Below are 27,557 nucleotides of genomic sequence, written 5' to 3' on the forward strand. Positions count from 1 at the left end.
TTAAACACTAGTATTTTTTTTAAAAAAAAAAAAAAAAAATCATTGTTTCCTATTTATAAAATTGTAGGTAGTTAGAGTTTGATGAAGTTTTACTGTTTTGTAGGTATTTTTTTTTTTTTTTTTTTTTTTTAAGAGGTTTGACAAGGGGAACTGTAACTGTTAAGATCTTATCGTCGTGAAATCGAAAAGAAAGAACATTATCCGCTCAGGATAAAATCCGCCCCGGGCGGAAATCGAACCCGCGGCCTAGCGCTTACAAGGCAGACGCGCTACCCAGCAAGGTACGAGAAACTAGGCTGGCTGGGATTGTCAAAATGTTAATGTTCACGTCACGTCACGTGATCTCATGGGGAGTCAGAAAGATTTAGTTCGGAGTTTTTCCATAATATTGAAGGTAATTTCGTTCAGGATAGCCACACTACTATCACGTCACGTGATCTCACGTGACGTGATATTAAATAAATAATAAATACCATTTCTTTGTGTTATTATTTCACAACTTTGGTGCTCACTGCAGCATTGTAGGATTTTCCAAATATCTCAATAATTCTAAACATCCAATGTTTACCTACCATGCTGGCACTGGTCGCTATGCGCATTTATATTACATAGCTACTCATTTTCCTCACAAGGCTGAGTGGGCCCCGCAACATCCAGTCACGGAATCAATCATTTGCATGATACAAATTTTTTAACCCCGCCGGGAATCGAACCCAGGTCTCCCGCGTGCAAGGCGAGCGCAGTAACCACTACGCCATGATAGTAGTGTGTCTCTACCTGTACTTCCATTCACAACATATTTTATTTATTTTTTCGTTTCAGCTGAATCCTGTGAATAGAATAGGCGCCGATGAAGCTCTACAGCACAACTACTTTTCCTGTCTACCTAGAAAACTCTTTCACCTTCCTGACGGTAAGAACAAGTAGGAATAATCCGGGTTCAAATCCTATCAGCATTGCAAAAAAAAAAAAAAAAAAAAAAAAAAAACGGCCCCGTTGTCACTACCGCGGCACACTTCTCAAGACTTCATCATTTCCAGGGCAAGTGTGGCACAGTTTGAGAAGCACTGGTCTAGGTACTGGGCCTCATGTAAAAAAAGAGGTTTAATAGGTGGAACTGCAGGAACTGTAACTGCTATGGTCTTATCGTCCCGAAAGCGAAGAGAGAAGGAGGATAGGATAGGAGAAAGCCAGCCGTTCCGAGAACGAACACCATCCCATCAGGATAAAATCCGCCCCGGGCGGGAATCGAACCCGCGGCCTAGCGCCCACAAGGCAGACGCACCACCAACTAAGCTAACTAGGCTGGCAATGATAAAGAATAAAATGCACCCCGGGCGGGAATAGAACCCGCGATCTAGCGCTTACAACTCACAAGCGCACTACCAACCAAGCTAACTCAGCTGATACTATGGTAATGTTTTAACTTGATTTCATTGACATCTATAGATCCAGTCTAGTGTCTACGTCTCTACTTCAACTTCAAGCCATGATGTGTAGTAAAGCGGTTCTTGGCTGATTCAGTAAAACATATGAACGATCAAATAATGAGGAAATGAACCCTGTTTACAGGGTGTAGCAACAGTAACATGACACACTATTATAATAGGACCATTCTTTGTCATTGAATAACCGAAGTGAGATGTACGTTTTGTAATTTTGACAGATGTTTTAACGACCCTGTATAACTGCTAAGGTTTTTAGTGACGGGTTTTTACCCTCCATTAGACCACAAGCTACCCACCTCCTCTCATTAACCTAAGCCTGCCTGAGTGATATATTTTGGTACACCCTGTAATATTCTAGTCTAGTGTCTCTGCCTCACATGGAATGTTGTTGAGTAAGTTACCTAATGGACAAGTTCAGTGTAAGGCGCTCTAAATTGCAACGTACAGGTATGCTCGTCCAGAGAACATTTAGATCTTTCAATCCCCCCCCCCTTTATAAGTTACCTATGTATCTGCAGATACATATGTAACATACATAGGGAAATAATCATATTAATAATAATAGTACTTATTTATACTGGGCGAGTTTTTTTTAGTCATTTTATCCAAGGTTGGAACCGTTTGGTCCAATAATGCCGTTTGAATTTTGAATACTCATTGTTTACATGAGTGACGTCATTCATTTTACCGTATGAGTTTGAATACTCATTGTATCTTCCAACCGGTTATAACCGTTCAGCTCACCAGATCAACCTTCAAATTTCGCAAGTGATACGGTTTGTTTACATTTTTTTGTTTTTGTTTATCATTTTCAGAAATTCGAATGGAAGGAAGTCTTTTTTTTTTTAAGAGGTTTGACAGAGGGAACTGTAACTGCTATGGTCTTATCGTCCCGAAATCGAAGAGAGAAGGAAGACAGGATAGGAGGAAGCCAGCCGTTCCGAAAATGAACATTATACCATCAGGATAAAATCCGCCCCGGGCGGAATTGAACCCGCGGCCTAGCGCTTACAAGGCAGACGCACTACCAACTAAGCTAACTAGGCTGGCGAAGGGTCTTTCTGACAGCCTAGTTAGGTAGAAGGGAAGCATGGCTGCCTTATAAGCGCTAGGTCGCGGGTTCGATTCCCGTCGGGGCGAAATTAATTTAGGATGAAGGATCGTTCTGTCAGCCTAGTTAGCTTGGAGGGTAGAGCACTTGCCTTGTAAGCGCTAGGTCGCGGGTTCGATTCCCGTCCGGGGAGAACTTTATCCTAAAAAGAAAAGGCTCGTTTTGGGAACGACTGGCTTTCTCCAATCCTGTCCTCCTACTCACTTCGATTTCGGACTATAAGACCGTTTTTACAGTTTCCTCAATGAAAATCTAGAGAGAAAAAAACGACCATCTTCAAAAGCTCCTTGCTAAATGGCAGGTTTTTCCAGGAACACCCCCCATACACCAATATAATTCTTTACATAAAAACAGAGAAACATATATAAAAAAATCTACACGAAATTTTAAAACCTAATGAGTTAAATGGAGAGAACAAGAACCGGGCCCCAAATATAGGACACCTAGACCCTAAATTAGGGCACCTAGACCCTAAATTAATACACGGGCCTAAATATATAACACCTAGACCCTAAATAGGACACCTAGAGACGACTTAGTTAGCTTAGTACACATTTAGTAATATTTTTTGGACATCTAGAAAAACTCTTTCTTTGGTTAGGATAGACATTAGACAGTGCATTTTAAAACATTACCTGGGAATTAGGAGATATGGGAGGGAGAGAGAAGGAAAAGGAGAGGGAGAGAGAGAGAAAGCACCATTTTTATCTGGAATGGATTGGACGAAATGCTAAAATCTGGAGGTTAACTTAACCCATATGGGTTAACTTAACTCACAGACTTATCCTCTGGTTAATTTAAACTACAGACTTTAATTAAATCCTTTGGTTAACTGAATCCATAGACTTTAAATTCTTTGGTTAACTTAAACCATGGACTTTAAATCCTATGGTTACCTTAACCCACAGACTTTAAATCCTTTGGTTAACTCACCTCACAGGGACTTTAAATGTTCTGAATAACTTTAACCACATACTTTAAATCCTTTGGTTAACTTAAAGCACACACTTTAAATCCTCTGATTAGGTTAACCCTCATACTATAAATGTTTAGTTGATCCACAGGCTTTAAACTTTAAATCGTATAGTGAGGAGTGTAGGTAGACACACTCTACTATCACGTCACGTGACCTCATCACACACTACTGTCACGTCACGTGACCTTATCACACTACTATCACGTCACGTGACCTCATCAGACACTACTATCACGTCACGTGACCTCATCACACACTACTATCACGTCACGTGACCTCATCACACACTACTATCACGTCACGTGACCTCATCACTTGTGTGAGGAGGGTAGCGGTTACACTCATGTGCGTAGGACGCAGGTAGTCCTGGGTTCAGAGTGTAGGTAGACGCCTTCCACGCTGAATATTGACACTTCTGAAACACACAGAAACAGAATTCATTGATATTAGGACAGAATTCATTGATATTAGAAGAGAATTCATTGATATTAGGACAGAATTCATTGATATTAGAACAGAATTCATTGATATTAGGACAGAATTCATTGATATTAGAACAGAAAATAATAATAGTGCTTATTTATACTGCTCGCATAGGACTGAAAAGTCCCTTTACTCCAGCAGTAGGCTACTACTATATATAATAATAATAGTGCTTATTTATACTGCTCGCATAGGACTGATAAGTCCCTTTACTCCAGCCTGCTACTACTATTGTGTAGGCTACTACTATTAATTCTCAAATCATATTGAGGATAAAATTCCATACCTCGGCTGGGATTGAACCCACGCCCTCCTGTTTACCAGGCGAGTATTGAGGATAAAATTCCATACCTCGGCTGGGATTGAACCCACGCCCTCCTGTTTACCAGGCGAGCGCCTTGACCAAACCACCGAGGCTTAGTCTGGCTGGGGGAATTTGAACAGAGAGTGTAGACCTGTTTAATCTGGCTAAGGGACTAACAGATAAAATTCCATACCTCGGCTGGGATTGAACCCACGCCCTCCTGTTTACCAGGCGAGCGCCTTGACCACTACACCACCAGGAACTGTGCGTGAAAATCTGATGGGTTCCCTGCTTAAAACGTTTCCCGCAGTTTTTATTCCGTATAGCAATGAAACAACTGCTACATTAGACGCATGTGTTGTAGCATGCCCAATATGTCCATCCCGTGGTATGCCTCTCATCAGGTGGGCGAGAAGAGACACAATACTTCCCATTTAGGTGCTGGGTCAACACGAAAACACCAGAACATAACCCGTTGAAATATTTGCAATCGAAGAACGAGTGCAAATTTTTGTCGATGGTGGTATTCGAACCCGGGACCTTCTGCATGGCAAGCAAGAGCGTTACCACTGGGCTGACCGTGCCTTAAGCTCACCTTCTTCTTCCTGCAGACGGATTTCTTTCAAGGCCACAACCTGATTGGTCAGATTACTGTAACCTTTGAATACGGTGGCGTACGAGCCCTCTCCCAATTGGTCCAACTTGATGTACGCGTCTGCCTTGCCGAACGGGGAGTCACCCTGTAAATTGAAATAGAATAGAATCAGACAATCAGAATAATTTTGTTTAGTTTGACATAATGGTCAAGTACAATATCATACATGTTTCTGGACATGGTCTTCACTTGACTCCAGTCAATCAGAATAGACTAGAATTAGAATCAGAATAGAATAGATTTATGATAGAAACACACTACTATCACGTCACGTGGTCTCACGTGAGCTCATGGGGAGTCAGAAAGATGTAGTTCAAAATTTTCCCATTATATTGTAGGTGATTTCGTTCATGATAGCCACACTGCCCTCACATCACGTGATAAAAATGTAGCTCTTACGCCGCACTGATCCCGTAAAAAGGACGGGTCAACCATTAGTTCTAATCATATGTAATAATAAATAATAATAAAAATAGTGCTTATTTATACTGCTCGCATATGACTGAAAAGTCCCTTTACTCCAGCAGTAGGCTATTACTATTATTGTGGTCAAACTCTCAAATTATATGAGGATAAAATTCCATACCTCGGCTGGGATTGAACCCACGCCCTCCTATTATTGTGGTCAAATTCTCAAATTATATTGAGGATAAAATTCCATACCTCGGCTGGGATTGAACCCACGCCCTCCCGTTTACTAGGCGAGCGCCTAGACCACTACACCACCGAGGCAGGTAGATAGGTATGTAGGTACCGTCCGGCGTCCTTGGCTCTTGCTACATATAATACCCTATTACTTTTATTGAATTTACTCCCACGCCAATTTTCTCCCTCCCTTCTTCTCCTTTTTCCACCACCCGTGACTAAATATTTGACCCTTCCTCCCTCTCTCTCTCTCTCTCTCTCTCTCTCTCTCTCTCTCTCTCTCTCTTTCCTGTATCTCAATTTCTCCCTCTATTATCTTTCTCTCCGTTTTCCTATATGTTCCCATTTTTTCACCCTCCCCTTCTTTGTCGAGATTCCTTGCTTGCCAATAACACGGTTTTTATTCGTTTTATGATCTTCTATGCTTTCTCTCCTTCTTCTTTTCCCCCTCTTTCCATTTCTTTTTTTCTCCTCTTCTCCCACCCCTTTATCTTCTCTTCTCGTTTCTTCCCCTACTCTCCTTTCCTCTCGTCTCGTCTCCCTCCCTTTCTCTCTTCCTCTTTCCCCTACTCTCCTCTTCTCCCTCCCTTTCTCTTCCTCTTTCCCCTACTCTCCTCTTCTCCCTCTCTTTCTCTCTTCCTCTTTCCCCTACTCTCCTTTCCTCTCGTTTCCATCTTCTTTTCTTTCTTTTTTCCTGGCACCGAGTGTGTCAGGTATAAAATTTTCAATTTTATTACATATGAGGATGCGAAAACCTTCTTGCACTTTCATGTAGGGATTGTAGGGTATTATTTTCTTTTTGCTTCTTGTAATTTCTTTTCTTACTTTTATGACTTTTACTATTGTGTTTTCGTTTCTCTACTTCTTTTTTTCTGAGTTTGCCTTGGTTTTTCTTTTTTATTATTTCTTCTTCATGTCTTTCTTTCTTCTTTATAGTACTCCCTTTTTTGGTTTTCCTTCTATTTCTTCTTTTCTGCTCCAACTGTTTCTACTTTCAATTTTCTCTTTATTTGTTCTTTTCTTTCATCTTCTTTTTATTCTGTCAACTCCTTTTCCTGGGTTTGCCTTTGATTCTCCTTCTATTTCTTTTTTTCTGCTTCTACTTCCATTTTCAATTTTCTCTTTTTATTCCTCCTTTAAGTTTTTCTTCTTTGTATGTATGTTATCCTCCATGAAATACTCCATCAATTTGTACCTTTTATTTTATGTATGAACTAGTTACCTAGGTACCTACATACTCGTTTTCCCACTTTCGTAGCTTCTTTTCTACTGCTGCTTCTTTTTCTCTTTATACTTTTGCTCTCTTTTCTTCAATTTCTTCTTCTTCTTCTTTGTCTCCTCCTCTAAGTTCTTCTTAGAATGCTATTCTCCATTAACCAACGTAATTCACTTTTTTTTGTCTTCTTTCCATACTAAATTTGTTCTCTCTTGTGAGTTTTCAATTTCAATTTGCTGTTTTTCTTTCTTCTTTTTCTTTTTCCTTTTCTTCTTCTTCTTCTTCTTTTTCTTTTTCTTCTTCTTCTTCTTTTTCTTTTTCTTTTTCTTCTTCTTCTTTTTCTTCTTCTTCTTTTTCCTTCTTCTTGGGTTCTCTTTTCTTCTCGCGTCAATTCTTCGTTTGTTTATACTTGCTTTTTTCTTTTGTCTAGTTCTCTTTCTTCTTGTTTTCAATTGAAGTTTCTAACACTTTTTTTTCTCTCTCTCTCTCTCTCTCACTTTTTCTTCCTCTTTTGTCTATTTCTTCTTCTTCCATTCCTTCTTTTTCGTCTCGTTCGTCTCCTCCTTCTTCTTCTCCTCCTCTTCCTACTTCTTCTCCTTCTTCATCATTTATTCCTGTTACTTCTATTTCTTCCTCTACTTCTTCTTTTTCTCCCCCTCTTCCTCATTTTTTCTTCACACAGGGGTTTCAATTTTCAACTTGTATTTTTCTTCTTCTTTTCTCTGTTCTCTCGCTTTTTCTTCCTCTTTTGTCTATTTTTTCTTCGTCGTCTTCTTCTTCTTCATCATTTAATACTCCTACTACTACTTCTTCTTCTTCTCCATCTTCTCTTCCACTTTCTTTTTCTCTTCCTCCTCGTACTTGGTCTTCACCATCGTCATTCTTTTTATTTTCTTCTTCACACAGGGGTTTCAACTTTCAACGTTTTTCTTCGTTTGCATTTCTCGCCTTTTCTCTGTTCTCTCTCTCTCTTCCTCTTCTTTTTGTCTATTCAGTCTATCACATGCTGTGCCTGTTTTTTTTTTTTTTTTTTTTTTAAGTCTGACGTCACAAATCTTTGAACTCTTTCATTATAAAAATTGAATTTTCCGACCTTTTACAGTTGTTTTTTCGGAGTTTTGACCTCAGATTTGGATTTTTCCCAACTTTTTTAGGAATCAACCATTTTTTTTATAATTTTTACCCATTTGCAACTCCTCCATTATCCAACTGTACCATTCCTGCTCCGTCCTCACACTCAGTCAATCTCAACTTCTTCATCCGTTTACACTCAATGACTGGTTAGCAATTTCTTCGGCAGTGTAAACAGGATGCATATGCCTATAATGGACAAAGCTCCGTTCACATAGGATAAAACTTGTCGATAGTAAGTTGGGCAGAGCTCTTTTGATTCACAGCGCCTGAAAACGAAACAAAAAATCTGGTGTGAACATCACACGAATTTCCTTATCCTATTGAATGGTGCTTATTTGGGTGTTGTATTTACAATAATCTCTAACCGTTTAGTCGATATAGCTGAAAACCGCCAAAAAGCGGTCGAAACCCGCCAAAAAGCGGTCAAAATACCGCCAACCGCAGATCTTTTCCTTCTGTTTTCTTTTCTCCAAGGTCGTCTGGTAAACTAGCACTCAAATTGGGACACCCGAGAAATGGATGGTTGTTCGAGGGGACTGCAGTTCGAATCCCAGCAATGACATAAAATAGTCGAGTTGAAGGACAGCACAAACCAACAATCTCCAGAGCCGAAGTCCAACTTCGGAGGTTGGTTACATTTAACCCATTAACACCTAGCGTTATTTTCTATTACCCTTGCGTATAATAATGAGAATGGTTTATTTTAATGTAACTATAAAAATATCTTCCTTTTGTTCCTATATAAGTACCCCCAATGGTACTTTTCAGGAACGGTTTGAATTATTTATTTCATTAAAATTCTTGCTTCTGTCTTGATTCTATATTTCATTGTTGTTTTCCAAATAATATTTCTGAGCCTATACAAGGTAATGAGAAACTATTGTTATTCATAAGAGGTTTGATAGAGGGAACTGTGACTGCAAGGTCTTATCGTCCCGAAAGTGAGGAGAGAATGATCACAGGATAGGAGTAAACCAGCCGTTCCGAATACGAACCTTATTTGTTAAGGATAGTTCGCCCGGGCGGGAATCGAACTCGCGACCTAGCGCTTACAAGGCAGACGCACTACCCTCCAAGCTAACTAGACTGGCAGTTGTTGCTAGTTTCTCAGACGCTTAAGATTCAAATGGAAAGTGTATACATTTCTGTCTTCGTCTACATTATCATCTCTCTCTTGTACTCCCTCCCTCTCTCTCTCTCGCTCTCTCTTTCTCCCTCCCTCTCGCTCTCCTTCTCTCTCTCTCTCCCTCTCTCCCTCCCTCCCTCTCTCGCTCTCTCTTTCTCCCTCCCTCTCGCTCTCCTTCTCTCTCTCTCTCTCTCTCCCTTTTCTTCTTTTTACACAGTTTTTTCCATCATTATTTTTATTTTCCTTCTGTTCGTGTTTGTTTTATTCTCTCTGCCTCTCCCCCTTCTACCTCTCTCTTCTATAATGTCTTTTATTCTTTCTCTCTCCGATTCTCCTTACCACTCCTTTCTCTCTCCCTCTCTTTCCATCTTCTAAGTCTGCCTCCCTCCCCTCCCCCCCTCTCTCTCTCTCCTTCTTCTTCTTTTTTCCAGTCTTCACTATATCTGTCCTCATTTACATATCATTCTCATTTCAAATTGACATCTAACTCTTTATTTGCTTTGCCATTTCCTCTTCTTCTTCTCCTCCTTCGCCTCCTTCCTTTACTTCTTATTCTTCTTTCTTCTCCTTCTTCTTCTCCTCCTCCTCCTTATTCTTTCTTCTTCTTCTTCTTCTCCTTCCTCTTCTTCTCCTCCTCCTTCTTCTTCTCTTTCTTATTGTTCTTCTCCTTCTTTTCTCTTATAGGACTTCTCCGTCAGTCTCGTTTACTTCATCTATTCCCATCGTTTTTTCTTCTTCTGAATCTGTATACCTAGCAAAATTTCCTTCCATCTCTAATTTCCAACGAAATCATTTCACTGTTTCAGAAGCAAGTCGGAATGAGCAAACATAGAACACATCATTTCATTCGCCAAAGCTTTTACCAGAGCTAAAGCAAAAACCAGATTGTGAGTAGAGATAAATGAAGTTTCTATCCATTATTTATCATAAAAAAATGGATAAATATAAGGATAGAAATAGAAAAAAAATGGATAAATATCCATAAGGATAGAAAAAAATGGATAAATAGAGTAAAAGGGAGAGAGAGAGAGAGAGAAGAGGAGGAGGAGGAGAAGGAGGAGAAAGGGAAGAGAGAGAGAGAGAAGAGGAGACAAAGCGTATATTGATTGGAAATCATGTTCAAAAGTAAGGAATAATAATAATAATCCAAACAAGAATGAATGTGGGATCTGTGGATGAAAATTTACTAAAACTTCATTTTTTTTTTTTTTCAAAGTTTGGAAAAAAAATATTAAACAAATTAGGTAGGTACATAGGTACTGATTTTCTCTAATCACTACGGGCTAAAAAATTCCCGGAGGGACGGACCCTGCTTGTTAATATTTTTCTGTAGGTTCTACCATCGGGGGAGTTTACATATACCTTTTTTTTTCATAATCGGGGGAATTTACATATGACCCTACAGGAAGTAATTTTGAAATCGGGGGAATTTACATGAAATCGGGGGAATTTACATTCGCCCCCTGCGATTTAGCGCCTACAAGACAGACGCGCTAACCTAATCAGATGATTCATAACAAAAAAGGTGTATTTATTTATGGTGGGAAAAAATACGAGCAATTTTTTTGTCAACCCTGGGATTCGAACCCGGGACCGTCTGCACCGCAACCCAGCGCGCTACCGCTGACCCAATCCTACTCACCCCGAACGCTGAGAACCTCTTCGTTCGCCGGTTCGTACTCGACTGACTAGGGGGCGTGGCGTACTTGTTCAGGAACACTTCGGATTTGGGCCTCGGGGGTTTCCGGTTCCGAAGGAGGACTCGGGTTTCCTCGGCTATGTCCGCGTCGAGCAGTTTCGAATCCGAAGACACGGAGATTTGTCGCTGAACGGTGGCCTTGTTTTCGCCGCTGTTCCATTCTGAAATCAGAGGAAGCAAAAGGGTTTTAGGAGGAGACTTCAAAATTCTTGCTCTGTTGATTTTTCAGTCGAATTGGGAAAGAAACATGTAAAATGTGAAACACACAGAAGTATTGTATTTTCCTTTCGGGAAACGGAACCGAATCCGCTGGCGCGCCATCTTGGATTTCCTACGGCGCTCTCACACCAAAAGATGCTTCCGAACACAAAAAGCCCACTCCGAGGCTTAGGTGTAGGGGCAAACAGCCCTCAAAGACGAGTTAAGCTTCCACGAATCACCCCAAAAGAGGGGAAACGAGCTTCAGAAAATGAGAAATTCCGAAAGGAAAATAAAATCAAAATGAAATAGAATAAGGAAGATGTTTGAATTATTCTCTTTCTCTAACACATCTGACCCAGCATTACGTATATCCTAATCCTAGTATTGAATAAGTTTACCCTAGTTTCTTAGGGCAGTAGGCTGGGGCTGGGACCCCAAAGGTAGGATTGAGATGATAAAAGAGTGGGAGTGTGGGAGATTAGAGAAAGGGGAGGGGGAAAGAGGATTGAAAAGAAGAGTGAGGAGAAGGAGGAGGAGAAGAAGAGGAGGGCAGGAAAGAGAGTCATAAAATTTGACCTCCTTTTTTTTCTCTCCCCTATTTTTCAGGGTAACAGTTCAATCGGGTTTTACGACCTATACACCTGGACATTCATTACTTATTTACGATCTAGAGGGAGAGTGTGAAGGAGGAGGAGGAGGAGGAGGAGGAGGAGGAGGAGGAGAAGGAGGAGAGTGAAGAGCAGAGTGAAGGGGGAAGGAGAAAGAGGAGAAGAAGAAAGAAGAAATGAAAGTGGAGATGAAGGTAGTGAAGGAGAAGGAGGAGGGAGAGAGTGTGAAGGAAGAACGAGTTGCCTATAGGAGGAGAAGGAGGCGTAAGAGGTTAGACTCGGTTAGAGTTATATTTGACCAGTAAAGCTACGATACTAAGGGGATTGTAGAGAAAGAGGAGGAGAAGAAGAAGGAGGAGGAAATGAAAGTGGAGAAGGAGGAGGGAGAGAGTGTGAAGGAAGAACGAGTTGCCTATAGGAGGAGAAGGAGGCGTTAGAGGAGGAGAGTGTTTGTAGAGTTATATTTGACCAGTATTAGAGCTACGATACCAAGGGGATTGTAGAGAAAGAGGAGAAGCAGGAGGTGGAAAAGAATGTGGAGAAGAAGGAGGAGGAGGAGGACCAAATTCTCTGCAGAACAAATCCTCAGTAGAGTAGATACGTGCAGATCTAGGCAATATTTCTATTTCTACTAAGTGAAAAAAGTAAAAATTCAAGACCTCCCTGGTGTTTGTAGTTTATCCACAATATTCTTGGTCAGAAAAAGAAAATTCAAAGAAAGTCGAATAACTATCTTAGCTCTTATCTTTATTCTTGATGTTAATCGATTTAACCTTCTTCCTTTTCTTCTTGGTGTTCATCTTAATTTCTTAATTTCGTTGTTGTTGTTGTTGTTGTTGTTGTTTTTGTTGCTGCTCTTGTTCTGTCTGTAGGGTGTTGTTGGTTCTGGTGTCGTCATTTTTATTGTTGGTCATCTCTTTGTTGCTCTTCTTGTTGGTTGTCTGTAGAATGTTTGTGTTGTTGATGCTGTTCTTGTTGGTGGTGGTGGTGGTGGTGGTGGTGGTGTTATTGTTCATCTCTTTGTTGTCGTTGTTCTTGTGGATGCCTCCGTATTTTTAGCATATGAGCAGATAGGTGGGTTGAGAGTGCACCAAATAACACTGGTCACATATCGTGAGGGTTCTTGAGGTTGTTGGGTGGTTTCAATTTCCATTTCTTCATCAATAGGGTTAACATCTACTTCCATTGGTTGAGGAAATTGTGGATCTACATCCATTTGTTGAGGAGGTTGAGGATTTACATCCATTTGTTCCACTAATAATGTAATTTTCCAATCGATTGTATGAATTCGGTTTAGTTTAATAATTTAACTTAGTAATTAACTAATTACACTACTTTTGCCATTCTCTGTTATGCTGCTGGTCAGATATTTAGAAGATTTTGACGGTCGTAATGGCTGGTTGGTTATTATTCAGCCCGTTAGTGTTTCTGTTTTCTTTCCATTTTCCATACTAGACTACTAGTATTTTTGTGATTCTGTCTTTTGGCTACGTACATTTCAGGATGTGGATTGTGTATTCTTTCACTTTTTTTTTTCAGTTTCATTTTACCATGTACCTACCTAGATGAACAGGTGAGGGGAAAGATTGCAACCTTGCCTTACGCCTTTCTTTAGTTTAACTTTCAGTTTTCTTACTTTCATTGTTGATCTCTATGTTGTCTGATTTCTGCATATGTTGTAATTGATCCTTATATCTTTATTACACAACAATAACACCTTGCAAAAACTCTATCATCATGTCTAGTTCACGTTATCGAAAGCTCTTGGAAGGTCCGTATCGTGAAAGTTCTGATAGGTCTTCTTCAATATGGAGTAAATATCTACCTCCTTTGGGAATGGAACCTGTGGATCTACATTCATTGGTTGTGGAGATTGAAGGTCTATGTACTGCCATTAGTTGGGGAAATTGAGGAGCTATCCATATGAAATCTACAAAGATAATTTCTAACATTTTTTCTATGCCCGAATGTCCTGAATTGACGTATTTTTTTTTTCTAGGCCCCGTTGGGCTATTGGTGTACGGGCCTTTTTCAGCAACTTATGAAGTTACTGAACTTTGAATTACAAATACTGTTAACAGAACTGTTTTAACTGTTATTATTCTCTCTTGAATTTAAATTCAATTCTCCTTCTTAAAAGAGGAAGAAACTATTTTTTCGTAAACTATTTTTGTACGCTGCACTGGTGAAAAGGATCTTTCCTTCTTGGCAATGTAGTAAATGTAAACATTCTATCTACCCATTTCTATTCTCTTTTCTGTCCGTCCATTTTACTCCGTAGTGTTCGCGAAAAAATGGAGAGAAAAAAATAGTAAGGAAGGAAAAACAGGGGAACAAAACAAAAAAAAAAAAAAAAAAAATCTGCATTAGATTTTCCATTATTTTCTTGTTTGTCTTAATTTAATTTCTAGAAAACAGAAAAAATAACATGGCAGGGTAGGGATTTTTTTCTTTTCTACAGATGAAGAAGAGGAAGAAGAAAAGGAGGAAGAGGAGAAGAAGAAGAAGAAGAAAAAAAGGAGGAGGAAGAGGAGATAAAGAACAACGTTGTATTCTTCTATTTCTCTTACTTTTTTTCTTTCTTTTTCAGCAGTTTCAGTTTCAATTAGGCTTGTTCTTATTATCAGACTTGGAATTTATTGTAGGTACGTATTGTAACTTTAGAGGTGGAGCTAGCCATTCTTAACGAAAATATTTTCAATATCTTTCTTCTTTTTTAGGAAACAAAGTATGGATGTACTATACGAAGTGGCTGCTCAGGCTTAGGAGAGTAGACTGTAGAATGCCTCTTCCGCTCTTCCCTTCTAAAAACGAGAGAAATATCTTCTTTTTTCTTCTAAAAAGGAGAGAAATGTCTTCTTTTTTCTAAAGTTAGTCCATAGGTTCCAGTCCAGACAGACTCCAGACACAAATTATGTTGATATTTGAATTATAAAATATTATAAATATTATTTTGAAAATACATAATTATTCATTATTATTATTTTTTTAATTCATTTAAAATTCATTCATTTAATTCATTATACATATTGATGCTATCTCTCTATTCTCTCTCTCTCTTCTTCGCTCCAATTTAGTGGATGTGTATCATATCATCCCTTATTCCCCCACCTCCCCTCTCTCTCTCTCTCTCTCTCTCTCTCTCTCTCTTCCTCTCCTCCCCTCTCTTCCCTCTCTCTCTTCTTTTCTCTCTCTCTCTCTCTCTCTCTCTCTCTCTCTCTCTCTCTCTCTCTCTCCCCCTTTTAGTGTGTGTGTGTGTGTGTGTGTGTGTGTGTGTGTGTGTGTGTGTGTAATACTTTATACCCCCTCCTCTTTTCTCTCTCTCTCTCCCTGTTTTATGTTCACAAAAACTAGGGAGCATCACAAATAAGGTCATAAAACATGATTTATAGTACATTCGAGAATTCTATCTCTCTCACTCTTTCTCCCTCTCTCTTTTTCTGTCCATGCAACCTTTATCACCACACATTTCTCTTCTCTCTCTCTCTCCCTCCTTCTCTAACTTCCTCTCTCTCTCTCCCTCCTTCCCCTCTTCTTTCCTAACTTCCTCTATCTCTCTCTCTCTCTTTCTGTCCTCTCAAACCCCCTCTTTTTCTCTTTATGACCACACATTTCTCCTCTCTCTTCCTCCCTCCTCTAACGTAACTTTTCTCTCTCTCTCTCTCATCCGGAGAGATTCTCTCTCCCTTTATGAACTTTCTCCATCTCCCTCTGTCCGTTCTTTTTTATTGACATTCCTTCCCTCTCTCTCTCTCTCTTTTTCTCTCTCTCTCTTTCTCTCTCTCTCTCTCTCGATCCCAGCGGAGGTATGGTTAATTTGACACAGTTATGGTCAAAGCTCCAAGGGTTAGGTGGTAGAGAACGCCCCTGGCTATAACCAAGCCTGCGAGGTGTGGACATTAGTAAAAACTTTGAACAAATTATAAATTATAGTATATATTATTATAATTTATTATTATGTATGTACTTTTTAAAATAACAACAATAGGTACAAAAGTAAATGAAGGTGGGAGTGCGACTTTCCTTCCCAAAAACATAGCGAAGGTTGAGTGCGAAGGGCATCCAGCACTCGTGAAATTTGTAGCCAAAACCAAATGTCAGCCCAAATCACCCTAGTTAGGGGGTTAGGGCTAATTGAGAGGCTGACGAAAAACGCCGACACTTACACGGAAAAAGGCGAGGAGGAAGAAGAAAAATTGATTATTATGTACTTTTTAAAAAAACAACAATACAAAAGTCAATGAGTCAACAACGAAAAAAGTACACAAAAGCTATAAAACAAGAAAACAAAATTTCACAAAAAATCAGGTAAAATCCAGTTTTGCCTATCAGCTATCAGGAAGGTAAAAAGAAGGTAAGCTTACTATTTTATAGTTAGCATGATAACGTGAACATTGTAATAATTTAGAACTGAGTGTAGACTTTATGGAAGCTACCGATATAAGCCTAAAAAAAGGCTTTTAATAATAATTTTATTTTCAGCAAAAGAGAGAGGGCCCGAAAACCTTTTAATTTTCTTTTCCCAATGAGGGGGAGCGAGGTTTAAGCATCATTGAACAAGAGTCTGAGATTTCTGAGACTCATGGGGTCTGAGATTTCCGAGACTCATGGGGTCTGAGATTTATAAGACTTATGGGTTTTTTTTCTGAGATTCATTGTAGGTTTCTCGAAAGTTCTTCAGCCTAATTTTTAGCTAAGTTACCTTGTAGGGCAGCGTGTCTATCTGTCCACCTTGTAAGCGGTAGGTCGTGGGTTCGATTCCCGCCCGGGGCGAACTTATATGAAACAGATAAGGTTCGTTCTCGGAACGGCTGACTTTCTCCTATCCTGTCTTCCTTCTCTCGTCGATTTTGAGACAATAAGACCTCCGTTGTTACAGTTCCCTCTATCAAACCTAAATAAGTACAGTCAGTCCCGGTATCAAACCTAAATAAGTACAGTCAGTCCCGGTATCAAACCGAAATATGTAAGTACAGTCAGTCCCGGTATCAAACCTAAATAAGTACAGTCAGTCCCGGTATCAAACCTAAATAAGTACAGTCAGTCAGTCCCGGTTTGTTGAGCATAAATGCTTGTCAATAATGTTGTTTTTTACGTTTTAATGCTTGTCATTTCACAGTTTGTCCTGTCACAGTTTATCTAGTTCCCTCTGTCAAACTACTGGGGTGAATAAGCTTTGACATAGGTTCGTGACGTTCCTAGAACCTAGAACGAACCTTTACACCTGTTTAGGTAGTTCAGGATAAAATTCGTCCCGGGCTGGAAAAGAATCCGCGGCCTAGCACTTACAAGGCAGACCCGCTAAAATGCTTGGCTGGCTTGTACCTATACATATGTAGCTTTAATTCATGATCTTATTCATATTTTGTATTCAAACAATGCATTTTCCTCTAATTATTCAGATCCCCTCCCTCAAAGTTAGTGTTCACTTAGGAGTGTTGCCCCAAATTGCGGGACTCCTAGGCTCCCCAATGATCATCCATCACTGTTTTTCCAGTCTAAAATATTCTATAATTCTGTGACTAGTCACCAGAGCTTACAACACACAGGTAAAGCTTTTTCGCGTGATCTGAGTTTTATGACATCCAACCCATATTCATCATGATGTCAAATGTGTACCGGTAGAAATGTGTAGTAGAATAGAAATAGGTACATGAGTCATTTCTAAATAAAAATAATAATGAAAAAAAAGTTTACCATACCTATTACCTATTCACAATGAAATCATTTTTCCCGTTAGAAAATAGTATGTATTATAGAATTATTTAGATTTTAGATGAATAGGTAATATTAATCTGGTGTGAACATCACACGACTTTCCTTATCCTATTGAATGATGCTTATTTGAGTGTTCTTTTACCCTAACTTTTACAATATCTAAAAAAGTTTACCATACCTATTACCTATACCTATTCATAATGAAATCATTTCTCCCGTTAGAAAATAGTATGTATTATAGAATTATTTAGATTTTAGATGAATAGGTAATATTAAAAAAAGAGTTGGCAGAAAAAACAACGAATTACTTACAAATATGAATCATTAAAAAAAGGTGGTGTAATTAGAAAAAAAAAAAGGCCTGACACTTTTTTGTCACGCTTAATGAATTTTAGAGAAAAAGAGAGAGAGAGAGAGAGAGAGAGAGGAGGGAGGAGAAGAAGGGGAAGAGAGGGAGGGAGAGAGAGAGAGAGGGAGGGAGAGAGAGAGAGAAATGATTTCAGGAAAATTAGCCTTTTATTTTTCAGCAATGTCATGCTGTGCTGAATTTTCTCTGATAAGGAAAGTAAAAAAGAAAAAAACAACGAATTACTTACAAATATGAATCATTAAAAAAAGGTGGTGTAATTAGAAAAAAAAAGGCCTGACACTTTTTTGTCACGCTTAATGAATTTTAGAGAAAAAGAGAGAGAAAGAGAGAGAAAGAGAGAGAAAGAGAGAGAAAGAGAGAGAAAGAGAGAGAGAGAGGAGGGAGGAGAAGAAGGGGAAGAGAGGGAGGGAGAGAGAGAGAGAAATGATTTCAGGAAAATTAGCCTTTTATTTTTCAGCAATGTCATGCTGTGCTGAATTTTCTCTCTCTCTCTCTTTTTGTCACCTCCAGACTATTGTTACAAATGCTCTCTCTCTCTCTCTCCCCTCCCTCTCTCTCTCTTCCTTTCTCTTTTTCTCTTCGCTTTCCCTCACTTTCAGTCTCTCCCTCTCTCTCTTTCTCTCTCACTCACTCTCTAGCTCTCTATCTTTTTTTTTTTCTTTTTTTGTCACCTCCACACCATTGTTAAAATGGTCTGTCTCTCTTCCTCTTCTCTCTCCCTCTCTCTCTCTCTCTCTCTCTCTCTCTCTCTCTCTCTCTCTCCTCTCCGTTTCTCTTTGTCTCTTCGCTCTCCCTCTCTCTCTCTCTTTCTCTCTCACTCACTCACTCTCTAGCTCTCTATCTTTTTTTTCCCTTTTTTTGTCACCTCCACACCATTGTTAAAATGGTCTGTCTCTCTTTCTCTTCTCTCTCTCTCTCTCTCTCATTGTGCGATTCATTGTATTTTATTCAAATGTATGAATAACCTCCGTGACTTACACTCGTATTTATGAACAAGAGTGATTGTTCTTAGATCAGTCTCAAATCAAAATTGACCAATCAAATGCCTTGAGACTATGCTTAGCACGAACTTAAGAGCCAGCATTTTGTTCATAAATATGGGTGTTAGTGAGTTTCCGTCAGAGTTGATTTTTGTCCAGGTTGGTTATACTTGGACTTCAGGGTGCACCTTGTACTTCGGGTGCTCTCACCTTTGTCAGGATAAATCTAGAGGCGTTATCTACCCATCACCCAACTCGGAAAAGTCACAAATGAATAAGGAAAAAATAATATTGCTCCACTGGGATGGAACCGACGTCCTCCTGTTTACAACGCGTTAATTCTACATTACTTTTAATAGTTATTAGGTTAGGTTTTTTTTATCTTTTACTTTTAATTCTATGTTAGTTATCTGTGTCTAGAAATAAGTTTTACGTCGACATGATACCTATATAACCTACAAGCCATGTTTGTATTTCATTCGTGAGAGAAACACATAAAACTCTCTCCCATAATCCAACTCCTTTCCTCTCTCGCTCATTCCTTCCTTCTCTCTCTCTCACATTCCCTCCCTCCCTCTCTCTCTAATAACCCAACTCCTTCTCTCTCTCTCACATTCCCTCCCTCCCTCTCTCTCTCACATTCCCTCCCTCCCTCTCTCTCTCACATTCCCTCCCTCCCTCTCTCTCTAATAACCCAACTCCTTCTCTCTCTCACACATTCCCTCCCTCCCTCTCTCTCTAATAACCCAACTCTTTCCCCCCCCCCTCTCTCTCCCATTTCCTCCCTCTCTCTATAATATTAACCAACTCTTCTCTTGAATTTAAATTCAATTCTCTTTCCTAAAAGAGGAAGAAGCTATTTTTTCGTAAACTATTTATGTACGCTGTACGCTGCACTGGTGAAAAAGGATCTTTCCTTCTTGGCAATGTAGTAAATGTAAACATTCTATCTACCCATTTCTATTCTCTTTTCTGTCCGTCCATTTTACTCCTCTCTTGAATTTAAATTCAATTCTCCTTCTTAAAAGAGGAAGAAACTATTTTTTCGTAAACTATTTTTGTACGCTGCACTGGTGAAAAGGATCTTTCCTTCTTGGCAATGTAGTAAATGTAAACATTCTATCTACCCATTTCTATTCTCTTTTCTGTCCGTCCATTTTACTCCCTAGTGTTCGCGAAAAAATGGAGAGAAAAAAATAGTAAAAAAAGGAAAAACAGGGGAACAAAAAAAAAAATCTGCATTAGATTTTCCATTATTTTCTTGTTTGTCTTAATTTAATTTCTAGAAATTTAGAAAACAGAAAAAATAACAGGGCAGGGATTTTTTTTCTTTTCTACAGATGAAGAAGAGCTGAAGAGGAAGAAGAAAAGGAGGAAGAGGAGGAGGAGGAGGAGGAGGAGGAGAAGAAGAAGAAGAAGAAGAAGAAGAAGAAAAGGAGGAGGAAGAGGAGATAAACAACGTTGTATTCTTCTATTTCTCTTACTTTTTTTTTTTTCTTTCTTTTTCAGCAGTTTCAGTTTCAATTAGGCTTGTTCTTATTATCAGACTTTGATCACATTCCCTCCCTCCTTCTCTCTCTCTCTCATAACCCAACTCTTTCTCCCTCTCTCTCCCATTTCCTCCCTCTCTCTCTCTCTCTCATATTAACCCAACTCCTTCCCTCTCTCTCACATTTCCTCCTTCCCTCTCTCTCTCTCATATTAACCCAACTCCTTCCCTCTCTCTCACATTTCCTCCTTCCCTCTCTCTCTCTCTCTCCCTCCCATTCCCTCCTTCTCTCTTTCGTCAACTCTGTATCTTCTTTCGTTCTCTCCTCCACTCTTTCTTTTTTTTCTCTATCTTTGTTCATTATCAATATTTTCTCCTCTCTCCCTCCATTCCTTCTTCTTTAGTTTTCCCCTACTGGTTACTTTTCTATCCTGTATCTACCTACTGTTGAAAGAGAAAATATTTTCTCATAAAACATTAAAGAGAAAAAGAGACGGAGAGAGAGAGAGAGAGAGAGCCCCCTCCCCTCTCGAGAGAAAGGGAAAACCTGGGATCGAGAGAAAAAAGAAAATGAAAAATCAGAGAAATTGAAACATTAAAAATAAAATATTACACTTTAAAATGTCACTTGCCAGAATACAAACAGAGAGGAGAATGATGAAGGGGGAGGAGGAGGAGGAGGAGGAGGAGAAGAAGAAGATACCATAAAACATAATGATGATGTAGGAGGAGGGGGAAAGGGAGGCAAGAGAAAGAGATAGAGGGAAAGGAAGAGTAAGAGAGAGAAAGAGAGGAGGAAGAGAGAGAAAGTGAAGGAGGGAGAACAAAAGGGGAGGGGTGACAAAAATATGGGAAAATGGGACCTTAATCATTTTGAACATTTCCTAAACACGTGCTTTATCGAAGAAAAAACGAGGGAAGGAGAGGGGGGGGATTAGGAGGAGGAGGGAGAAATCAAGTAAAAGAGAAAAGGAAGAGGGAGAGATAGAGAGGAGAGAGGGAGGAAGTGAAAGAGAAAAATAAACAGGGATTGGACGAATTGAGACAAAAGAACCAAAGAGGAAGGGAAGAAGAGGGAGAGGGAGAGAGAGAGGAAGGGAGAGAGGGAGAGAAAGCGAGAAAGAGGAAGGATATTAAAGAGAGAAATAGAGATGACAAAAAACGAGAGACCGAGAAAAATATAAAGAAAGTGGGGGGGAGGGAGGGGGAGGGAGGGAGAGAGAGAGAGACGGAGAGAAAAAGGAAGGAGAGAGAGAGAAGAAGGAGGGAGAAAGAGAAATAAATAAGGGATAATTGGCTGCTGAAGCCTGTAAAGTCATTTGTCATTTGAGAAAATTGGAGAGACCTTTGTCGTTATAAGCCTAAAAAAAGGCTTTTAATAATAATTTTATTTTCAGCAAAAGAGAGAGGGCCCGAAAACCTTTTAATTTTCTTTTCCCAATGAGGGGGAGAGAGGTTTAAGCATCATTGAACAAGAGTCTGAGATTTCTGAGACTCATGGGGTCTGAGATTTCTGAGTCTGTGGGGGTCTGAGATTTCTGAGACTTATGGGGTCTGAGATTTCTGAGACTTATGGGGGGGTTTATTTAAATTCTCCAGTTAGCTTGGATTCATTGCAGGTTTCACTAAAGTTCTCCAGCCTTGAAGGGTAGCGAGTCTATCCCGCCTGGGGCGAAACAGATAAGGTTCGTTCTCGGAACGGCTGGCTTTCTCCTATTCTGTCCTCCTTCTCTCTTCGATTTCGACACGATAAGACTTCCGTTGGTACAGTTCCATCAGTATTCCTCTATCAAACTTAAATTTATTTATTTTTATTTATTTAATATACCTTATTTATACTGTCGGCTAAGACTAAAAAGTCGGCTAAGAAAAAAAAAAAAAAAAAAAAAAAAAAAAAAAAAAATTGTTCTTTTTCTTCCTCTTTTTTCGTTCAAAAGACCGAAATAAGTACAGTCAGTCCCGGTATCAAACCGAAATAAGTACAGTCAGTCCCGGTATCAAACCGAAATAAGTACAGTCAGTCCCGGTATCAAACCGAAATAAGTACAGTCAGTCCCGGTATCAAACCGAAATAAGTACAGTCAGTCCCGGTATCAAACCGAAATAAGTACAGTCAGTCCCGGTATCAAACCTAAATAAGTACAGTCAGTCCCGGTATCAAACCTAAATATGTAAGTACAGTCAGTCCCGGTATCAAACCGAAATAAGTACAGTCAGTCCCGGTATCAAACCGAAATAAGTACAGTCAGTCCCGGTATCAAACCGAAATAAGTACAGTCAGTCCCGGTATCAAACCGAAATAAGTACAGTCAGTCCCGGTATCAAACCGAAATAAGTACAGTCAGTCCCGGTATCAAACCGAAATAAGTACAGTCAGTCCCGGTATCAAACCGAAATAAGTACAGTCAGTCCCGGTATCAAACCGAAATAAGTACAGTCAGTCCCGGTATCAAACCGAAATAAGTACAGTCAGTCCCGGTATCAAACCTAAATAAGTACAGTCAGTCCCGGTATCAAACCTAAATAAGTACAGTCAGTCCCGGTATCAAACCTAAATAAGTACAGTCAGTCCCGGTATCAAACCTAAATATGTAAGTACAGTCAGTCCCGGTATCAAACCTAAATAAGTACAGTCGGTCCCGGTATCAAACTTTTTTGTTGTTGTACATTTCCCCCTATCAAACCTTAAAAAAAACCTCAATACAACAATAACTAATCGTAGCCTGGCCTTTAGAATTCAATTCTGACCTAACTCCTCTTCTCTTTCTTCCTTCCTTCTACTTTTGTATAGTTTTCTTTTAAGTGGCAGGGTTCTCCTGGAGGAGCTCTTCCAACTAACCACTTCTTCCTTTTAATCAAGTCAAGGGAGCAATGACCTGCACGAGTGAGGTAGTGACGTCACCCAAGGATTAATCTACATCGATAACCCTCTGGCAGTTCAAATAAAATCTACATCGATAACCCTCTGGCAGTTCAAATAAATGAATTAAAAATCTCATCATCATCATCATCATCATAATCATCATCATCATCATTATCATCCAACAGTAATCACTTTCCGTTGTGGGGGTGTGAAAATGGAGGGGGAAGTGGAGAAGGAGGAAGAGAGGTAGATGAGAGAGAGGAGATGGATGAAGAAGGGGAAAAAAGGGAGAAAAAAGGGAGAAACAAGGAGAAGTAGATGGATTAGGGTCAGGTGGAGGAGTAGGAGGAAAAGAAGAAGGGGAGCTGAAAGAGGAACAGGAGAAGAACGGGATGGAGGAGGGTTGAGAGAAGGAGGAGGAGGAAAATGATAAAAAAAGAAGAATAAAAGAAGAAGAAGAGGAAGAAGAAAAAGGAGAGAAAGAAGAATAACAAGAAAAAGAAGAGGAGGGAGGAGGAAGAAGAAAAAGAGAAAGAAGAGCTGCAGGACCTGACGAAGAAAGAGATAAAGGTGAAGAATTGGAGGGAGGAGAAGAGAAGATGCACAAGAAGGAGAATAAGAGGAGGAGGAGGAGGAGGAGGAGGAGGAGAAGAAGAAGAAGAAGAAGAAGAAGGAGAAGAAGAAGAAGAAGAAGAAGAAGAAGAAGAAGAAGAAGAAGAAGAAGAAGAAGAAGGAGAAGAAGAAGTAGAAGGAGAAGAAGAAGAAGAAGAAGAAGAAGAAGAAGAAGAAGGAAGAGGAGGACGTGTCGAAAATTTGGGGATGAGGGCGAAAATAAATGAGAGTGATTGGAATTGGGGAGGAGGGAAGGTAGAGAAAGTGGGAGGGGAAAGAGAATTGGATAGGGATGCCATTATCATTCAGATTCAACTACCAAAGTTCTGGAGGGTTAGCCACCCCCCACACTGTCTCATCCCACAGTTTTCCAGAGAGCCACCCCCATACTCCTACCATGGATGGGTTAGACGACCCCCACCCCCCTCATTTTAGGAATGGGTGAGACAAACCCTCATTCCACAAGTTGGATGATGTGAGCCCCTCCGGATAGGATAAAAAAACAGAAGAAATAAAAGTTTTGTGAAGTGTGAAATAAAAGTTACAGAGTAATGAAGGTAATGATGGAATGATATTGCAATTTTATTTTAGGGGAAAAGACAAAGAAAATCTTTTAAAATCGATGATTTTTTTTACAAGAATACCTACCTAGGAGATGCATAGAAAAAATTCGGGTTAAAATTCAAGGAAAATTTCCTAGTATTCTAAGGTTTCTAAGGCGCAGCACCATTTACTGATTCAATGCCTTCCTTTAAAAAAAAAAACCCCAAAACCCAGTTTTTTTGGTTTTTTGGCTTTATGGTTTTTTGGACAAAATTTGCACCACCACTTTCGTGTTCCTAGTAAAAAGACCTTTAATTTGATATATAGGTCGACCAGGTTTGGATAAGTCCTTATTTATTTTATGTGGTGTAAAAGTTAAAAGTACAAGCATACAGTCTCGTCATACCATGTCATACATCAAATCGAAATAAAATCCAAACACACACGAACAACCTACATTTAAATAATAATATCACTGAACAATCAAAACATCATTCCAAAATACATTTTTTTTTTCATACAGAGTACAGACTGTAAAAAAAAAAAAAAAAAAAAAAAAAAAAAAAAAAATCCCTAAAAAATACGCACAAAACAAAAAAAAAGAATAAAAAAAAAAAAAAAAACGGAAATTCGCTAAAACCATGCACCGAATCAAGTAACAGAGTATGAAGCAAAACTTACAAAATTGGATAAATGAACTTCTTTTGTTTGTGGGGATACCCTGAATAGTAAAATAATTGTAAATCAGAGATCACAATAACATGTATGTTTTATGATAATAGATAAGGAAAACCGATAAACCGTACGACTTTCCTTATCACAACTAATATGGATAATGAGGAAAAAGAAGAAGAAAAGGCAAATTTGTTGAATTAATTTTAAAATTGATAGATAAGACGATCTATTTATAGACAGTCGTGTGCCAGATTGATCAGTCTTGTATCACGTGATGCCGATGGTTAGGTGGTAGAGAACGCCTTCGGGGTTAACCTCCCGTAGTCGTTACGTTACAAGACCATCTGATTATAAAATCTTCTGGAAAGTCGGTCATTAAATTTTGGACTCTTTTGGGCACCCAATAAAGGCCCTTTCATGGAAGGTTATGAAATACATAACACCTTGCTTAGAACGCGGGTGTAAAGGGACTTTTCAGTCTCATTCTGGCAGTATAAACAGGGTATATATATTCTATTCTATATCCTGATTGAGTTATACAGTAAAGCAAAGCATCAAAGCAAAGGAAGCAAGTATACTACAGTAGAACCTCCATTATTTGAACTTCCATTTTTTCAACTCCAAAATCAGTTCAAAATAGAACAAAATGGGTAGGTAATTGTTCTATTGTACATCTAAATTTTGCCATTTTTAATTGTTTTATACGTAACTTCAATTATTTCAACTTACCCTCGGTCCCAATTAGTTGAAATCGCGTATAATATCTCTAGTAGCGCGGTCAAACTTTCTTGACTTGGCGGGGCGGAGCGCTACCGCGCTCCTCATAGCGCTCCTAATAATCGAGGTTCTACTGTACATAGTGCTTATGTACAGTAGAACCTCGATTGTACTTACCGTAATCACTGAGGTTCTTATTCTCGGACTCTATCGTGTCTAGGAACTCATCGGAGTAGCCGTTGTAGCTGATATTGGTACATTTGGACTTGTCCCGATCTCCACTGTCCTCTTTGGAAATGGCTGAAATCAGAACAAAATGGGAAAACTATAAGAACAATTTACAACAATAATTACAACTCAAATTGACAACTACATTACACAAATAACGATCAACAGTGTGGGTCGTCTTTAGAAATGGCTGGGAATTAAAACAAAACAGGGATACTTATAAGAAGAATGGTTGAAAATAAAATAAAGTAGAAAAAGTTATAAGAACAATTCCAAACATCAAAACAAAATTTTAAAACTTAAAAGAAGTGGACAATTAAATAAACAAATAAAGATCACTATGTCGGATTGTCCAAGGGGTAAGGAACTAGTGTCGGTCGCCTTTGGAATTAAAACAAAACAGGAAAACAAACAAAGGAACAAAACAAAATGGGAAAACCGAAAACTTAGAAGAACTAACAATGCCTGAAATAGAATGGACAACTGAAATGGAATTAACAAAATAAAGATACCCAAGGAGAAACAAATGAGAACTGACACAAAATAAGTTAGGATCCCAAGGGAAAAGAAAATGTACAAGAAGAAAACGAATAAGTTTGTATTTTGTAAAACTATAACCAGAAGAAAAACGAAAAAGTTAGTTTTGTAGAGGAGAAAAAGAAGAAAAGTTATAACAATGGAACTAACAATGCCTGAAATAGAATGGACAACTGAAATGGAATTAACAAAACAAAGATACCCAAGGAGAAACAAATGAAAACTGACACAAAATAAGTTAGGATCCCAAGGGAAAAGAAAATGTACGAGAAGAAAACGAATAAGTTTGTATTTTGTAAAACTATAACCAGAAGAAAAACGAAAAAGTTAGTTTTGTATAGGAGAAAGAGAAGAAAAGAAGGAGAGGAAGAAGAAGAAAAAAGAAAAGAAGAAGGTAATAATAATAATAATAATAATAATAATAATAATAATAATAATAATAATAATAATAATCCCCTGCATGGAGAAAGAGATGAGAAGACTAAAAAGAAGAGACAAAACGGAAGGGAGGAAGAGAGAAATGGAGAAGAAGGAGGGAAGGAAAGAAAAAGGAATAAAGAGAAAGAGAGAGAAAGGGTGAAAGAGTGAGAGACAAACACAGAGAGAGAGAGAAAGGGTGAAAGAGTGAGAAAGAGAGAGAGAGGGAGAGAGAGAGAGAAAGGGTGAAAGAGTGAGAGAGAGAGAGAAAGGGTGAAAGAGTGAGAGAGAGAGAGAGAGAGAGAGAGAAAGGGTGAAAGAGTGAGAGAGAGACAAACACACACACACAGAGAGAGAGAGAGAGAGAAAGGGTGAAAGAGTGAGAGAGAGACAAACACACACACAGAGAGAGAGAGAGAGAGAGAGAGAGAGAGAGAGAGAGAGAGAGAGAGAGAGGGAGAGAGAACACACACACAGAGAGAGAGAGAGAGAGAGAGAGAGAGAGAGAGAGAGAGAGAGAGAGAGAAAGGGTGAAAGAGTGAGAGCTAGAAGAGAGAGAAAGGAAGAAAGAGAGTGTGTGTGTGTGTGTGTGAGAGAGAGAGAGTGACATGTACTCGTGTGTGGCTAGGGATTAAAAAGAATATAAGACATGTAATACGTTTGGACACCATTATAATGAATGAGAACATAGAAAAAGATAGAAGATAGAACCAAGGAGAAGAAGCAAAGAAAGATATGAGGATAAGAAGAAATGTGAAGGCAAAGTAAAATAAGGAAAGTAAAAAAAGAGACCAGTAAGGAA

General features: G+C 39.0%; 1 long non-coding RNA gene across 1 annotated transcript; it reads right to left on the minus strand.

The window, feature by feature from the left end:
- Window positions 1-10,884: 10,884 nt before the first annotated feature.
- On the minus strand, window positions 10,885-25,907 carry LOC103517391. The gene is made up of 2 exons (XR_003393725.1): window positions 25,751-25,907; window positions 10,885-10,958 (listed from the first exon to the last, which is right to left on the minus strand). It is a non-coding gene; the product is annotated as an uncharacterized LOC103517391 (long non-coding RNA).
- Window positions 25,908-27,557: the final 1,650 nt, after the last annotated feature.

The sequence above is a fragment of the Diaphorina citri genome, unplaced genomic scaffold (genome assembly GCF_000475195.1).
Source record: "Diaphorina citri unplaced genomic scaffold, Diaci psyllid genome assembly version 1.1 scaffold1831, whole genome shotgun sequence".
Classification (NCBI taxonomy): domain Eukaryota; kingdom Metazoa; phylum Arthropoda; class Insecta; order Hemiptera; family Psyllidae; genus Diaphorina; species Diaphorina citri.